At 42.3% G+C, this 18849-nt stretch overlaps 1 pseudogene; it reads left to right on the top strand.

Annotated features, from left to right (window-relative positions):
* Nucleotides 1-1736: 1736 nt before the first annotated feature.
* On the top strand, nucleotides 1737-18085 carry LOC144888569 (PAT complex subunit Asterix pseudogene; annotated as a pseudogene).
* The last annotated feature ends 764 nt before the right edge of the window (nucleotides 18086-18849 follow it).

Genomic DNA, 18849 nt, shown 5'->3' with positions numbered 1-18849 from the left:
TCGCTCTTTCACGAGCCTCGATCTTGTATACAAAAAAAAAAGAAAAAAAAAAAGCTGAATTATAGTAGTCAATCGTTTACGGCCGCGAGTAAAAGCTGAATTATAGGAGTAAATTCCTTCAAGAAGAACTAAAAATGTTGGGATGGGCCCCGGGAAGGTTATAGGCTAGGTGACGAGGCCGGTCGAGGCCGCTTTGGCCGGGCTGGGCCCATTTCGCAATTAAAAGCTGAGCTGAATTATAGTAGTCAATCTTCTACGGCCGTGAGTAAAAGCTGAAATATAGTAGTAAATTCATTCAAAAAGAACCCGGGCAAAGCCGGTTGCTTTCGGCTAGTATTATATAGGGGGCTGCAAAAGTAGGTATACAGTAAGGATTATACCGGTATTACCAGTATTATAATAGTGGTGCTAGGATTCATTTAATTCTAGAATTCATTTAATTCATTAAAATCATTATTACCATTTTTAATATTTTTTTTTTCGTAATTTTTTCTATAATACATCTATTATTTGCAGGTGAAGTGGAAATTTAACGATGGCTGGTAATTCAACGGACGATGAGTGCAAATGGATTTTGAAACAGTACTGGAAGACAGAGAATAGTGAACGTGTGCGAGAGCAGTGGCGAGAAACATTTGCATCGCCTCCACCAACGAGGCTCACGATTTACCGGATACGTGACAAATTTGAGAGGACGGGGTCTATCCACAACTCACCGAAGAGTGGTCGACCAGTCACCGTGACAATGCCAGAGAATGCAATGCAAGTCGCCCTGGCATTTACCCAGAGCCCTCAGAAATCGAAAAACAGGGCGTCATCTGAATTGGGTATTGAACGCAGATCGTTGGGTCGTTTGATGCACCGTGCAGGACTGAAAATGTACGTGCCACGATTGATACATGGTTTATTAGAGGATGACTCGGATCGGCGTTTACAATTTTGCGAAGCCATCCTGAACGAGGAACGAGAGGGTGACAGCATTCTGCACAAAATCGTGTGGTCCGATGAAGCAAACTTTAAGCTATCGGGTGTCGTTAATCAGCACAATTGTGTGTACTACACAACTGAAAACCCTAAAGTCACGATTGAGCAACAGCTCAATCAACCTGGGGTGACAGTGTGGGCTGGCCTGTCCTGCAAAGGTGTCGTTGGACCTGTCATTCTGCACAGGACTGTCGATCAACACGTGTATCTGAACATGCTGACGGATACAATCATACCACAGGTACGTGAACAACAGCAGCAGGACGACTTCTACTTTCAGCAGGATGGGGCGCCACCGCACTTCGCACTCACTGTGCGTGCGCAACTTGACAAAGAATTTCCCAACAGGTGGATTGGACGTTGGGGAGCCGTTGACTGGCCACCACGTTCGCCGGATCTCACCCCTATGGACTTCTTTTTCTGGGGATGTGTAAAAGACAGGGTTTTCGCACGCAAGCCACGTTCTGTTGATGCCATGATTCAGTTCATACGGGAGGCTTGCCAGGAAATTGATGCTGATAAAGACCTTTGTGCCAGAGTGTGCATGGGTGTCCACACTCGACTAGTGGAGTGTGTGAATGCCGGGGGCAAACAGTTTGAACATTTGAGGGATTAATATGTTTATTATTGATATGTTTATTATTGATATGTTATTATTGATATGCTTGTATAATCAATAAAATACGTTTTGTGCGCACGTTTTGTTTTTCATTACTGTATACCTACTTTTGCAGCCCCCTGAAAATATAGCGACCGCCTCGATGTCTTCGAACAACAGCTCTGACCCTCACCGGCCCAGCAAGATCCAGAGGTACAAACCTCCTTCGTCAGAAACGAATCAATCACTGGAGGACCCAACACCAGACTACATGAATCTTTTGGGCATGATATTCAGCATGTGTGGGCTTATGTTGAAGCTCAAGTGGTGTGCCTGGGTGGCCGTGTACTGACTGCTCTTTCATCAGTTTTGCCAATTCTCGCAGTTCTGAAGACACCAAACAAATGATGAGCAGCTTTATGTTGTCTATTTCAGCTGTTGTGATGTCATATCTACAAAATGGATATATATATATATATAAAATATTTAATAAACAAGAAGTAAATTGCTGCATGGGGTTAGTGTGAAAAAATTCTGACTCAACCTGGGACTCGAACCCAAGGACCTCATCACTTATGCGGTGACAGCCCACTGAGCTATTGAGTCTCCAGGATATCCTCAGAGATTTGTCACACCAACACTACGAGCTTTATAATGGCCGATGTCTAACATGCCTGCCAGGCAGACCCCGGATGTGAGTGTATGTATGAAAGTGTGTGAAAGTGCAGTGAAGATGAACTCAACTAGCAATTTAATTGACAGGAAGTAAATTCCTACATGGGGCTAGTGTGGAAAAATTCTGACTCAACCCAGGACATACCCAGGACATAAGCGATAAGTTCAAATACGGAAAGCCTGCACGGACCTCATCACTTACTCAGTGACAGCCCACTGAGCTATTGAGTCTCCAGGATATCCTCAGAGATTTCTCACACCAACACTGCGAGCCATATAATACTGTATCTATAATACATACAGTGCATTCAGAAAGTATTCAGACCCCTTCACTTTTTTCACATTTTGTTATGTTGCAGCCTTATGCTGAAATCGTTTAAATTCATTTTTTCCCTCATCAATCAACACTCAATACCCCATAATGACAAAGAGAAAACAGGATTTTAGAAAGTTTTGCACATTTATTAAAAAGAAAAAAACTGAAATATCAAATTGACATACAGTAAGTATTCAGACCCTTTGCTATGACACTTGAAATTCAGCTCAGGTGCCTCCCATTTCTCTTGATCATCTTTGAGATGTTTCTACATCTTAATTGGAGGCCACCTGTGGTAAATTCAATTGATTGGACATGATTTGGAAAGGCACACACCTGTCTTTATAAGGTCTCACAGCTGACAATGCATATCAGAGCAAAAACCAAGCCATGAGGTCGAAGGAACTGCCTGCAGAGCTTAGAGACAGGATTGTGTCGAGGCACAGATCTAGGGAAGCCTATAAAAAAAAATTCTGCTGCATTGAAGGTTCCCAAGAGCACAGTGGCCTCCATAATTCTTAAATGGAAGAAGTTTGGAACAACCAGACTCTTCCTAGAGCTGGCCGCCCGGCCAAACTGAGCAATCGGGGGAGAAGGGCCTTGGTAATAGAGGTGACCAAGAACCCGATGGTCACTCTGGATGAGCTCCAGAGATCCTGTGTGGAGATGGGAGAAACTTCCAGAAGGACAACCATCACTGCAACACTCCACCGATCTGGGCTTTTTGGCAGAGTGGCCAGACGGAAGCCTCTCCTCAGTGAAAGACACATGAAAGCCTGCTTGGAGTTTGCAAAAAAAGCACCTGAAGGACTCTCAGACTGTGAGAAACAAGATTCTGTGGTCTGATGAAACCAATATTGAACTGTTTGGCCTCAATTCTAAGCGTCATGCCTGGAGGAAACCAGGCACCACTCATCACCTTCCCAATACCATCCCAACGGTGAAGCATGGTGGTGTCAGCATCATGCTGTGGGGGTGTTTTTCAGCAGCAGGGACTGGGGGACTGGTCAGGGTTGAGGGAACAATGAACGGAGCAATGTACAGAGATATCCTCAATGAAAACCTGAAACAGAGCGCTCAGGACCTCAGACTGGGCCGAAGGTTCACCTTGCAACAGCACAATGACCCTAAGCACACAGCCAAGACAACGCAGGAATGTTTTCAGGACAACTCTGTGAAGGTCCTTGAGTGGCCCAGCGAAAGCCCTGACTTGAACCCAATCCAACATCTATGGAGAGACCTGAAAATGGCTGTCCACCAATGGTCCCCCTCCAACTTGACAGAGCTTGAGAGGATCTGCAGAGAATGGCAGAAAATCCCCAAATCCAGGTGTGCAAAGCTTGGCGCGTCATACCCAAGAAGACTCGAGGATGTAATCGCTGCCAAAGGCGCTTCAACTAAGTACTGAGTTATGGGTTTGAATACTCATGTCAATGTGACATTTCAGTTTTTTATTTTTAATAAATTTGCAAAACTTTCTGAAATCCTGTTTTCTCTTTGTCATTATGGGGTATTGAGTGGAGATTGATGAGGGGGAAAATGAATTTAAATGATTTCAGCATAAGGCTGCAACATAACAAAATGTGAAAAAAGTGAAGGGGTCTGAATACTTTCTGAATGCACTGTATACGTATATATACAGTCATGTGAAAAAGTAAGTGCACCCCATGTAAAGTTTTGACTTTTTAACATATTTCAATATACAGCTATTTGATCTTCATTTCAACAATATTGACCGATAAAGCTGATATAATATAATAAATATCATGAAACATTTACATTTTGTAGTCCATTGTATAATTTAAATAAACATAAATGCAAATTTCGCATGTGGAAAAAGTAAGTACACCCCTACATTTATCACTACTTCAAATACCTAAAATTAGAATCAGGTGCACCAGCTCAGGTGCAAATGATTAGAACATCGTTGGAGAGGATCTTGGAGGAACCTGTCTTTTTTAAACCTCAGACATTTAGTTTGGTTTGCTCTTTGTTGTTGAAGTGTGCGGCGTCACCATGCCTAGATCAAAAGAGCTCTCTGAGGCCTTCAGAAAGAAGGTTATAGATGCCTACGAGTCTGGGAAGGGATTTAAAAAGATCTCCAAACAATTTGAAATCAATAATTCGACTGTCCGGAAGTTCATCTACAAGTGGAGAAGATTCCAAAGAACTGCCAACTTGTTCAGGCCAGGCCGCCCCAGCAAGTTCAGCCCGAGAGCAGACCGCAAGATGCTGAAAGAAGTCTCGAAGAACCCCAGAATGTTATCACGGGACCTACAGGTAGCTCTTGCCACTGTTGATGTCAAAGTGCACGAGGCTACCATTAGAAAGAGGCTGCACAAATTTGATCTACATGGGAGGTGTGCCAGGAGGAAACCTTTGCTGTCCAGAAAGAACATCAGGGCAAGACTAAAGTTTGCCAAAGAACACCTAGGCAAAGACCAGCACTTCTGGAACAATGTGCGCTGGGCAGATGAGTCAAAGGTAGAGCTATTTGGCCACAATACCAGAAGACATGTTTGGCGAAAACCAAAGACAGCATTTGACCACAAGAACCTGATACCAACTGTAAAGCATGGTGGTGGAAATATTATGGTTTGGGGCAGCTTTGCTGCATCAGGGCCTGTACAGCTCACCATCATAGAATCCACTATGAATTCTTCATTGTACCAGAGGGTGCTTGAGGATAATGTGAGGCCATCTGTCAGAAAGTTGAAGCTCAACCAAAGGTGGACCTTGCAACATGACAATGACCTTAAACATACCAGTAAATCCACCAAGGAATAGCTGAAAGGAAAGAAATGGAGGGTTCTGGAATGGCCAAGTCAAAGCCCGGATCTAAATCCCATCGAGATGTTGTGGGGGGATTTGAAACGAGCTGTGCATGCAAGAAACCCCTCAAACATCGCACAGCTGAAAGAATTCTGCATGGAGGAGTGGGCAAAAATTCCTCCCAGTCGATGTCAGAGACTGGTAGACAGTTATAAGAAACGCCGACTTGAGGTTGTTTCTGCCAAAGTGGGCAATACCACCTATTAGAGCCAAGGGTGTACTTACGTTTTCCACATGCGAAATTTGCATTTATGTTTATTTAAATTATACAATGGACTACAAAATGTTAATGTTTCATGATATTTGTTATATTATGTCACCTTTATCTGTCAATATTGTTGAAATGAAGATCAAATAGCTGTATGTTGAAATATGTTGAAAAAGTCAAAACTTTACATGGGGTGTACTTACCTTTTCACATGACTGTATATATGTGCGGCGTAACGTTTATCCGGCGTAACGCGCAGGGACACGGGACCTGTGACCGTCGTAGAGACTTGGAGCTGAGTACCAGAAAACGCACCACACTACATTAATTTTTTTTAACTCAACTGGACTACCGTCCAGTTGAGTTCATCACATCCTAAACCCTCCTGGCATCCGTCGTCTGTCGTCGTGTCAACTTTTCGACGTTAACACTCCAACGTCCACAAATATCAACCGATTCTGATCAAACTTGACATGCAGCATCCTTACCACAAGGACCAGGTTGGTATTACATTCCAGCCTGATCCGTTGTAAAATGGCGGACTTAGGCGACCATTTTGTTTTTGGTCATGAAAACGACGTTAACACTCTAGCGTCCACAAATATTTATGGATTTTGATCAAACTTGGAGTGTGAGACTCTTACCACACAAGGTAGGTTGCTATCGCATGTCAACCAGATCTGTCACAAAATGGCCACCATAGGCCGGCATATTTTTTTCAGCTCTTAAGAAAAGCACAATAATTTACGACTTTAAAGTTGTCCAGTCAGTTCAGTTGAGTTCTGCTTCCCTGGAAGCTCTAGTATTACTTTAGTTTTCCCCTTGTGTTGTAATTGTGTCTGAAGGGAGGATCCTCATTTCAGAATTAGATTTTACCGCGCATTTCTTTTGTTATGCTGGCATTTATTTTCATTAAACCCATTACTTATTGCATTTCTTTGTGGTGCCTGTCTTGTGCGTTTATTTATCTGCGGGGATCGGATAACCCACCGTGTCGTGTCCGTCCGTGCAAATAAGACCAGGGAACTCTGTTTTTCTCGCATGCTGAAGCGATAACACTGCCATAGTTTTGGGTAAACGCCTCAGAATATATATATATATGTGTGTGTGTGTGTGTGTGTGTGTGTGTGTGTGTGTGTGTGTGTGTGTGTGTGTGTTACACCCAAATGAAACTCCAGCTGCTACTGGCATGGTGTGTCAACAGAATTTGGAAGAGTGAGGAAGAACATTAATTAAAAATAACTGAGCTATTCATGAGTAGAAGGGAGCAGTTTCCGGTCGAAATAATAAAAAGGTAAAACAAAATACAAATTTGTGAAAATCTGGCACATTTGCAGGAAACAAATGGCTTTTTCCTATTGCTAAGGTAACATGGTTACCCATACACTCCAGAAACATATTCTTATGATGCTTCTTACCAGAAATGTGATAATGAAGACCATACTAAAGTAAAAGCTGTCAAAAGAAAGTAAGTGAAATCTATTTATTATGCATGCATGGAGAGGGAGAGGAGGTTGGGTAAATTGAGAAAAGCAAGACAAGAGAGGACGATGGGAGAGAGGAATGAGGAAAGAAGTGTGGGAGGAGTGGGAGGAGGAGGAGGAGCAAAAGTTTTGGAGGAGATAAGACTTAAGGGAAGAGAAGAAGCATGTGTATAACAAACACAGGGTTCAGGGGGAGAGGGGTTAAGTTTAGGGTAATAATATTAATCGTGATAATAATCATCACAATGGCCTCCAGCTAGAACTATTAATATCAATCAAATTATTATCAGCTAATTAAACCAAAATTTGCTGTTATCCCCTCTTTCATTTTCAAGTAGCTTATCTTGCACGCCATTCAGCAGCCAGGTGCACCTCCGGGATGAAGGCGGAAGGGACGATGTTGTCAGAATTGTTAAATGGGAAGGAGCCCCCCAATAAAAACAAGGAATGCTTTACTAGCGCCGTTTTCTAAGTAAACCGAAGCAAGATGAACTGGTCTCATTGTTTATTGGAGCAAGCTCCATTCACCGTGTGAGACAGATGAAGGCAGACACCAGAAGGGCCTGAGTTCTTGGCCACGAGGTGAAACCATTACCTCGTAATCAGTTCCACCAGGCCAAGTCCCAAGCAGCCAGAGGGTCTCCATACGGTCGGATATCACAGCCAGTTCTCGATACGGTCTTGCTGCAGCCAACGCACTGCGAAGGCACAGGCAGCCGTCTGGGGTAATGCAAATGAAGTCGTTTTAATTTTCCCTTCCGTATTCCACCTAAACCCCCACCCCCCTCAGAATCTTTGAGACCGCGAGTACTTTAACCTCCACTAAACTGTCTGCATTCATCAGTTCATTTCTGCTCCACAGCTCTCCCGGAGCCTTTTCATGCAAAGCCACAAACGCCCCCGGCAGCTCGCAGGCATTTGGTAAGATGTACCACAGGCTGCCGTGTAAGAATCGTCCTCGGCTAACCCTAATTAAACCCATCTGCTTCGGCCTCATCTCCACAAAGCAGCCAGACCGCCCCCAAAATGCAGCCCGACGCATTCTTAGCCTCGGCAGATGCCATGGCGGTGTGCCAGCTTTAGAGAGCTGTCTCCTTTGTTTAGCGGTAACACAGGCTGGCCTCTCCTCCAATAGCTCTGGGCAAACTGGAAGGAAAAGGACAAGATGGAAAGAGGAGTCGGGGCTTTTGGAGAGCGTCGGGCGAGGACGATACGAGGCAGTAACCGATTGCGAAGAGTTTGGAATATCTTCTTTCTTTCTTTCTTCCAGTCGTTCGGTGCTGCGCAGGAAATGATTAAGTTCATGATGAATATCTCGATGGTCTCTCTTTAACAGGCATCTCTCCTCATTGCAGAAGCACAAGGAAGCCTTGTGCGAACATTTCCAGGGCACAGACATTTTCGTGGAGATAAAAGGGAAGCAGATAAATTATCTCGCAGCAAAGACGGAATATTCGCTCCGAGGAATATTAACGAAGCTTCTGGGATGAAGCAAACTTTGGTATCTGAAAAGGAAAGTTCTCCCTTTATACCACGAGCCGTACTCCAAGAGTCATTTATAAACTTCTAATGACATATTTTAAGCCACACCGGCAGGGAATGAAGCAGGTTGTCTGAATGAGGGATCTGTTTCAGAGTTAGAGATCAGTGCTGGTGAACGCGGCTTTTGAGTGGGAAGGATTGGATTCCGCAGATGCCAGCCTCGGCATTGGCATTTTTCATTCCCGCAGCACGGGCGATAATTTTCTGAAGGGATCATAAGATTATGAAACCGGTGCCTAATTACAGGAGTAATTTAAGCCATTAAGGCTCTATCTGGATCAGTGTCAAGCAGCCCAAAATCCAGTTAGATGACGAATACTCATCCGTCAAAGGCAAATTGCTGAAACACAGCCCGAGGCGGCGTATGTGCAGCAAAATTGTTCTCATCTCAAAGGCAGCAGTGTTTGAGGTAGAGATTTAATTGTGTCCCAAAGTGGACTCATTTGCGTCCGCACCGTCCGTGAAACTTCTCAGGCGGATGTTGACTTGTTAGGCCTCGGCGACCGTTGAAGGATTCTGGTGCTGGGGGGTTCAAATATTTTCTCCCATTTCAACAGGAGGGTCATGCAGAAGAGCCATGCGAGTTGTAAAAAGGGCATTTATTATGTCCTGGGTGGAACAGTGGGACAAAATAGATGAAATGAAAAATGAGGAAAGGATCAGAGAGGGTGTGTGACCGAGAGGGAGAAAAGAGAGTGAAACAGGTAAATGTGTATATGTATATGTATATGGATGGCATCTTATGTATATGTATAAACATGTATATAGTATATGATAAATGTGTAGATGTATATGTATATACATGTATATGGTATATGGTAAATGTGTATATGTATATGGATGGCATCTTATGTATATGTATATACATGTATATAGTATATGATAAATGTGTATATGTATATGTATATACATATATATGGTACATGATAAATGTGTAGATGTATATGTATATGTATATACATGTATATGGTATATGGTAAATGTGTATATGTATATGGATGGCATCTTATGTATATGTATATACATGTATATAGTATATGATAAATGTGTATATGTATATACATATATATGGTATATGATAAATGTGTATATGTATATGTATATACATTTATATGGTATATGGTAAATGTGTATATGTATATGGATGGCATCTTATGCATATGTATATACATGTATATGGTATATGGTAAATGTGTATATGTATATGTATATACATGTATATGGTATATGGTAAATGTGTATATGTATATGGATGGCATCTTATGCATATGTATATACATGTATATGGTATATGGTAAATGTGTATATGTATATGGATGGCATCTTATGCATATGTATATACATGTATATGGTAAATGTGTATATGTATATGGATGTCATCTTATGCATATGTATATACATGTATATGATATATGATAAATGTGTATATGTATATGTATATACATTTATATGGTATATGGTAAATGTGTATATGTATATGGATGGCATCTTATGCATATGTATATACATGTATATGGTATATGGTAAATGTGTATATGCATATGTATATACATGTATATGGTATATGGTACATTTGTATATGTATATGGATGGCATCTTATGTATATGTATATACATGTATATGGTATATGGTAAATGTGTATATGTATATGGATGGCATCTTATGTATATGTATTATACATGTATATGGTATATGGTAAATTTGTATATGTATATCGATGGCTTCTTATGTATATGTATTATACATGTATATGGTATATGGTAATGTGTATATGTATATGGATGGCATCTTATGTGTATGTATATACATGTATATGGTATATGGTAAATGTGTATATGTATATGGATGGCATCTTATGTGTATGTATATACATGTATATGGTATATGGTAATGTGTATATGTATTATACATGTATATGGTATATGGTAAATGTGTATATGTATATGGATGGCATCTTATGTGTATGTATATACATGTATATGGTATATGGTAATGTGTATATGTATATGGAAGTGGTGATATGTATATGGATGGCATCTTTGGTCATCGAGAGGGGAATTCCAACATTATGTGGACGTAATAAATAGATGCTCCCTTTTGCGGGTAACAGGATATCCAGTTGGAGATGCATCATCACTCTCACTCCTTGATATAAACATAAAACAATCATTACCGGTACTGTATAATACAATAGAACAGGAACAGGAAAGATTTTTCACACATTAATTGGTTTTTCAATAATTGCATATCAGCTTCAAATTGTGAATACAATGACGACAAACTAATCCCAATCGGTAATTTTCACCGGGAATAACAAAACCATGGGTTGATGGCCATTTCATTCATACGGGAGACAGATCACCATGAGTGCGGGGAGGGTTTCAGTCCCGGTCTGTGTGACAAACACCAAGGCATCATAACAGCTATTCCAACATGGCGTCCCATGAATGTACTCGAGGCGTGGCCTACCCGGCACGCGGTTAATTAGCTGAAATGCGGTTGAAGCTGCCAGTATTACCATTTCCGAACACACGTCCCATACATTATGATAATGAAGCAATTAAAGGCCGCTCTGTCAATAGCTTGAGGTTGTTTCATTTGCAGCAAGGGCACTTCCGTTAATGGCAAGCTTGGGGTGGAGGGGAAAAAAGGCGTCATTTTTGCTGTGAAGGTGACAAAACAAATCTGTTGGTGGTTCTGCTGCAGCCGCAAAGAGGAATTGCACTGCTGTCAGTGTCGTGCTTTCGCTTTATTGCAGGCCTGCTCAAACGCAAAGCCCCTCTGCGCTTTGGTCCGGCGTGCAGTTGTACATTGGGTGCCTTGAAAGTCACCTCGACGTATACGCAAGACTCCATCAGAGCACGATGTAATCCAGGCCCAGCGACTTCGTGTTGTCGCTTAACAATCCGAGGAAGCTAAATAATGGCGGGGTTTGGGGGGGGGGGAGGGGGGGGTGCAAACACACGTGATTACACGTACAAGGTGGTTTTCAAAAGCGCTCATCAAAATGCTAATCACGTCCTATCATATCACCGGATATATTCCATATACAGAGTACATGTGGCTAGTCTGGGCTTCCGTTATGTGGGGAGTAATTATTTCTGGAGCATCGGCATTGATGCAAGTTGGGTGAATTTTACATGAAAAACCATTTCCCTCAAAGAATCTACGGTTCTTTGCAATTACCTGGTTGTAGCAGATAATTCAATGGTTAAAAGCACAATCACAGTTGTGCACGGTTGTCCTGCTCATCGCTACGTTCTTCCATAGAGAGGTGGACAATTATTTCAAAGATAGCATTATGAGAGGTGAAGAAACATTGATGTTGTTGGCAAGGTGTTCCAAAAGTTTGGCATCAGGGCAGTGGGGGTGGTGGAAGGGGATTTTTGGGGGATTGAGTAACTTTTGGCAGTTGTATGGGAAACGTCCAAAAATGTATCGTTCTCCAAGCTGCGTATTGTCTTCAACATCCATGAATGAGTTGCGTTCGGAGTCACGTTTTGTGTTCAACAATAAAAATAGGTTGTGTGTGTGTTTATATATATATATATATATATATATATATATATATATATATATATATATATATATATATACATACCTGCCAATGTCACAAACATCACATAAATGTCCTAGCGCCAGGTGACATCCATATGCTATCTTGTCTTGTTATTCTTCCAGTCATCTGGAAATTAAACAAACATGACAACGCTTGTCACAGATTTGTCACATAGTCAACAGGACACCACCTGGGTATTCAATCCGTAAAAGGACAATGCTTTCGATGGAATAGCCCATTGTCTTGATAAATGTATAAAATAAGAATAAGTATTGCAGTAAATAAAGGTTCTAGAAATGCCGTGAATGCCAGACTCGGTTGGATAATGGTTAAAGTGACCACTCCTTCGAGTCTGGGAGGGCGCGGCGGCTCGAACCCCAGTCGAACCAAACCAAAAACTTTTAAAAACTAGAACGCCACTCGGTTAGAGCGAATACTCCCGCCGTGGGTTTAGTTGGAATAATACGTTTTGTTTAACATCCCCTCTCCCCAAAACAATAAATGAAAAAGAAAGTAAGCCCTAACTGTCAGAGAATTTATTTTGATATATCTCGGAATTAGAGGAGAAAAACATCATTTAAGAATAAGAATAAAAGCTTTAATGCAGTAAAACAGAAGAAAATCTTTTCCCAAAAAAATTCCTGGATCTAGAATAATATCCTGAGCTTCACCAAAAACTAATCAATTCTTTCCTTATCCCAAGGGCAATCATCCCACCAACTTTCATCCAAATCCGTTCAGAACTTTTCCAGGTATCTTGTTCACAAACACACAAAACACACGAACATACGAACACACACACTCACGGAGACGGACGGACACGATCGAATGCGTTACTCCCTGGCGGGAGTAATAAACCTGAAAATCGCAGAGCCAGAACCAGAATTATTTATTTGGTCTGGGAAGCCCAGGCGAGGTTTCTTCTTCTTCAGCCTCTCACAACCCTGGGTGAATATGCCGATCTTTAAAAAAAAAAAAAGTTGGAATTTTGCCAAATCTGTTTTATTCGTTTGTTAATATAGCTCAGCCATTGACAAATCTGGAACTAAGTCTTTATAGCCGGCGAAGCCGGTGTTGTGAATGAACGCGTACGTATTATGTTGAAAAGCCAGATTTTGCTGGATCCCTTGAGAATTTCGAAGCTTTGACGCACCAAATCGCTCAATGGAGGCCGCCATCTTGCGGATGCGGAAGTATGCATAACAAATTGAACAAAGTTCAATAGGAGTTTGTTTCACCCGTCTTTTTTTGATTCACAATCTTATGCACCTTTAATTTGTAATTAAAATACTTTAAAACCAACCTCGGCCCGCACGGGCCTGGTTATCTTCAACGAAAATCGTCACCAAACACCGGAACGAATGAGATTCGAGCATTTGAAAAAATATTTCAAAAACAAAATCACTCAATGGAGGCCGCCATCTTCCGGATGTGGAAGTATGCATTAAAAATTGCGAAAAAGTTCAATAGGAGTTTGTTTCACCCGTCTTTGTTTGATTCACAATCTTATGCACCTCTAATTTGTAATTAAAATACTTTAAGACCAACCTCGTTCCCCGGGCCCACACGGGCTCTGGTTATCTTCAACGAAAATCGTCACCAATTACCGGAACCAATGAGATTCGAGCATTTGAAAAAATATTTCAAAAAAGCTTATGACCACGTTTCGGAGGGTGAAAACGGCGTCAAATATTCTAAAATTGACGAAGAATTATTTTTTAGAAATCTCGCGGCCGTAGGGAATAGTTTTTCATGGCTGGAAATATCCAAAGTTGAGACGGAATTCACCGAATTAATCAAGAAAGAAATTTTATAAATTTTAATCTCATCCAGAATGCAAATGGTGTCATTTTGAACCAGGTACGGTACCTACTACACCTACCTACTACCAACTACATAACCTACTGATGCCATAGTGATGGGTAAAATAGTGGCAAGAGGCTTTGGCTTCGCCGGCTCATTGCGGCTTTGCAGTCGGGTACTAGTAAGTTCATCAAATACTGACACCGCGAATGACATTCGCTGAGCTAAATGTTGATATCTCTTCTGAGGTAACAAAAACAAAAACAAAAATGTTTTTAAAGCATTATACGTATCAAACGATACATTTTATGAAACGGGGAAACCTAATACACACTCTGGTGGTTTTAAAATGACAGAATATGTCTTTATTAGAAGAAGAAAAAATGAACATTGAAGACGACGCTGCCTAAAAAAAAATACACCGCTCTAACGCATAGCCACGAGTATAAACTACATTTACAACAAATATGAAAACTATTTTCATATCACAATGTTAAATCTATATATATAAAACAGTTTGTGTGTGTGTTGTGTGTGTGTGTGTGTGTGTGTGTGTGTAATGTTACCGATAGACTCCTAAACAGAGAGCGCTCACGTACTTGATATTTTGGCACAGACGTGGCCATTGAGCCTGGGAAAGAACATGGCCGACCTAAAAATCTATTTCATATATTTTTTTTACCATATTTTTACCTCAGCGCATTTCAGCGAGGAATATTATGACCGGAAATGGCAGAGCAGCGTGCTGATTCGCTCAGAGCGATCACATGATGTTCCTTGTCGCCATTAACTCAGTTACGCGTTCGCACGTATTTCAGAGCGAAAAGCGATTGCGTTTTTTCACATTTCAGCGAAGAACATTGCCATTCATACCACATAGGTGTTTTTTTTTCTTTCAACTTTAGATCCATATTTTTTGCCATAACGTAGCGCATTCTGGCTCTCTCGAGCTCGAGTTAGCCAATCACCTGGGAGCATGTGGCCACGTTGGCCACGCCCACGACACGACGCAGAGTTGCAATCGATCGCTCAGAGCGATCACGTGATGTTCCTTGCCGCACGATTGCGTTTTTTCACATTTCAGCGAGGAACATTGCCATTCACACCACACAGGTTTTTTTTTTCTTTCATCTTTAGATCCATTTTTTTTTTTCAGCGAGAGGAAAACACACACAAGATATCTGGAAAAGTTCTGAACGGATTTGGATGGAGGTTAGTGGGATGATTGCCCTTGGGATAAGGAAGAATTGATTAGTTTTTGGTGAAGCTCAGGATATTATTCCGCATCCAGGAATTTTTTGAAGGATTTTTTTTACCAATGGGAGATAGATTCCAACTTGACCCACGGCGGGAGTATGCGCTCTACTGAGTGGCGTCCTAGTTTTTTACTCCCTATGCATTCACTCGTGTCCGTATGTGTGTGCGTGTGTTCGTATGTTTGTGAACAAGATATCTGGAAAAGTTCTGAACGGATTTGGATGAAAGTTGGTGGGATGATTGCCCTTGGGATAAGGAAGAATTGATTAGTTTTTGGTGAAGCTCAGGATATTATTCCCGATCCAGGAATTTTTTGAAGGATTTTTTTACCATTGGAAGATAGGGCTCTTTTTTTTTTTAAATTATCTTCTATATATTCTATACTAGCAGAAGTACCCGGCATTGCCGGGTGGGGGAGGGGAGGGGAGGGGAAAAGAGGAGGGGAGGGGAACGGGGGAACGGGGATACACGGAATCTGAATCGGTGGCAGAGCAGCGTGCCGATTCGCCGATTCACGCGCCCTCCCCCCTCTCCCCTCTCCCCCATCCTCCTCCATCCCTCCCTCCCCCCCTCCTTCCCCTCCCCCTGCCCCTCCCCATCCCTCCCCCTCTCCTCCCCTCCCCCCTCTTCTCCCTCACGTTTATACGTGGAATGCCAGGTACTTCCCCCCCCCCCTCTTCTCCCCTCCCCCCTCTCCTCCCCTCCCCCCCCCGCTCCTCCCCTCCCCCCCGCTCCTCCCCTCCCCACCCCGTTTCCCTCCCCTCCTCTTCCCCCCTCCCCTCCCCTCCCCCGCCCGGCAATGCCGGGTACTTCTGCTAGTATAGAATATATAGAAGATAATTTAAAAAAAAAATGAGCCCTATCTTCCAATGGTAAAAAAAATCCTTCAAAAAATTCCTGGATCGGGAATAATATCCTGAGCTTCACCAAAAACTAATCAATTCTTCCTTATCCCAAGGGCAATCATCCCACCAACTTTCATCCAAATCCGTTCAGAACTTTTCCAGATATCTTGTTCACAAACATACGAACACATGCACACACATACGGACACGAGTGAATGCATAGGGAGTATAAAACTAGGACGCCACTCAGTAGAGCGCATACTCCCGCCGTGGGTCAAGTTGGAATCTATCTCCCATTGGTAAAAAAAAATCCTTCAAAAAATTCCTGGATGCGGAATAATATCCTGAGCTTCACCAAAAACTAATCAATTCTTCCTTATCCCAAGGGCAATCATCCCAGCTAACCTTCATCCAAATCCGTTCAGAACTTTTCCAGATATCTTGTTCACAAACACACGAACACACACACGGACGGACACGATCGAATGCATTACTCCCTGGCGGGAGTAATAATGCTGCTTCCTTGCATAACGCTCAACGTTGAATGGATAGTGCACGGGAATCCCCATCGGGTTAACATCAATAGGGAGGAAGAAACTGATTGCACTTTTGAGCGCAGAGAGAAAAGTTACCCATCGTGCTTTGGGAAGTGACGTCACTTCCTCCAATCTCAGCAACTCTGTTTGTATGTAAAGTCAAGTCTGGTGTTTTCTCATGTATCTGTCTGCGTGTGTGTCTGCGTGTGTGTCTGATTTGTGTTGCAACTCCTCCACGAGCCTGAGAGGTTGTAAAAATAAATAAATAAATAAAAAACGCTTATGAAAAAATATCCGGGAAAGCCATTGTGTTTTTCCCCCCTTTTCAAAAATGTTTCAGAGCCAAAAACATTAGTCTATTCCAATGGTATCAGGAAACTCAACCACTCCTATGAGAAATGTGACAACGGCTGGAAAATACAGTACAAAAGGACAAACATTGGTGGTGAGGTGTGCTGTTGCAGGACAGCACCACTCACAGGACAGATTCCTTCAGGTTTGGGTGAAAAAACTTTTTGACTTCCTCTCATGAACTGGTGGTTCAGTAGGCTACGGTGATTCGTTCAAAGGTCTTTTTAGAATCGACTCTTCCTCACGTTGGTTTGATGACTAAATTATTATTTTCCATTGTCTGCTTTTAATGAGAGTCATAATGCTTCCTTTGTTACCTCCTTCACCAAAGGTGGACGGGGGTTATGTTTTCACTTCTGTCCGTTTGTCTGTGAGCAGGATATCTGAAAAAGTTATGGACACATTTGGAAGAAACCTGATGGGCAGGTTAGGTGTGTGACAAGGACGAATTGATTCAGTTTTGGTGAAGATCCGGATCCAGATACTACAATTCTTAAGTGACTCTTCATCATTGAGTGATCGGGCCACAAATGATATATACGTAGCATGATATCTCAAAACGTTATGGACGGATTAAGACAAAACTCGGTGGACTAATTTGGTAAATGAGAAGAACAAGCCGATTAGATTTTGGTTCAGGTCCATATGCAGATTCGGCATTTCAGTGGGAGACAAATCGTAACTATTCAGCCTGGCGGAGGTATACGCTCCCAGAAAATGTGGTACAAGAGGTTTAAGGAGACTGGAAGTTCTCAGAAACAGAAAAGTTCCGGTCGACCAAACACAAGTGCAACAGAATTTGAACGAGTGCGTGAATCATTTCAACAAAGTCCCAGAAAATCAATCCGACCGCATCCAGAGAACTCGGACTACCAACCACCACTGTAATCAGGATTTTGCATAAAAGATTGACGCTTCATCCCTTTCAGGTACAGATTCTGCAGGAACTCAAACCAAATGACGGACACAAACACAAGGCGTTTGCATTGGAAATGTTCAGTCGCACGGAGGCTGACGAAGATTACCGGAAAAGGTCATGTTCAGAGACGAAGCTTGTTTTCATGTATCGGGGAAGATCAACTGGCACAATGTGAGGGATCTGGGGCTCTAAAAATCCCCACGTGGTCATTGAACACATACACGACAGTCCAAAGGTCTATGTGTGGTGTGGCCTTCTCCATGACGGCTTGGTGGGTCTGTTTTTCTTTGCAGAGGATACAGTGAACCCAACAATTTACACGAACAGTTTGGAAGGATTCATCTTCCCACAGATTGAAGAACTGTAACCTGATATCATTTTTCAACATGAGGGAGGCATGGGCCTTAGTCGTTCGAGCCGTCCTGAATGAAAAAATTTCAGGTCGCTGGATTGGCAGAGATGTACCAACCACCTGGACCCCACGATCACCAGACATAACCAACCCCCTTGAGTTTTTTTCGGTGGGGGTTTGTCAAAGATGTTATCTACAACTCCAAGGTGGCAAATCTTCAGGATCTTCATTCTTGAATCACAGCTGCATGCGCACTATTGGACGCAAACATGCTGAGCTGAACATGGCAAGACCTTGCGTCCCGCCTTGATGTCCTGCGTGCGACAAACGTAGCTCACATACTGAAGTGTATTTTGATGGGGAGCACACAACTTTATGAGTTTATGCATCATATAAACCAAAGGGTATCGGTTGTGTCATTTGTGGTTCTAAGTAGACTGTATTAACAACCAAAGTTGTCCGGGTCTTTTTGGAACACCCTGTGGGCTGTGGTATAATAATATGATTGTTCGTGTGTGTGTCTGTCTGTAACAATCCTTCTCACCAATTGGTTGGACAGCTACCCTGACTTCACCCACAATTATAAC

Source organism: Myxine glutinosa, chromosome 13 (assembly GCF_964187855.1).
Source record: "Myxine glutinosa chromosome 13, kmMyxGlut1.1, whole genome shotgun sequence".
NCBI classification, from domain to species: Eukaryota; Metazoa; Chordata; class Myxini; order Myxiniformes; family Myxinidae; genus Myxine; species Myxine glutinosa.
Note: the sequence above shows the minus strand (reverse complement) of the source record. Positions and strands in the feature narration are given on the sequence as shown.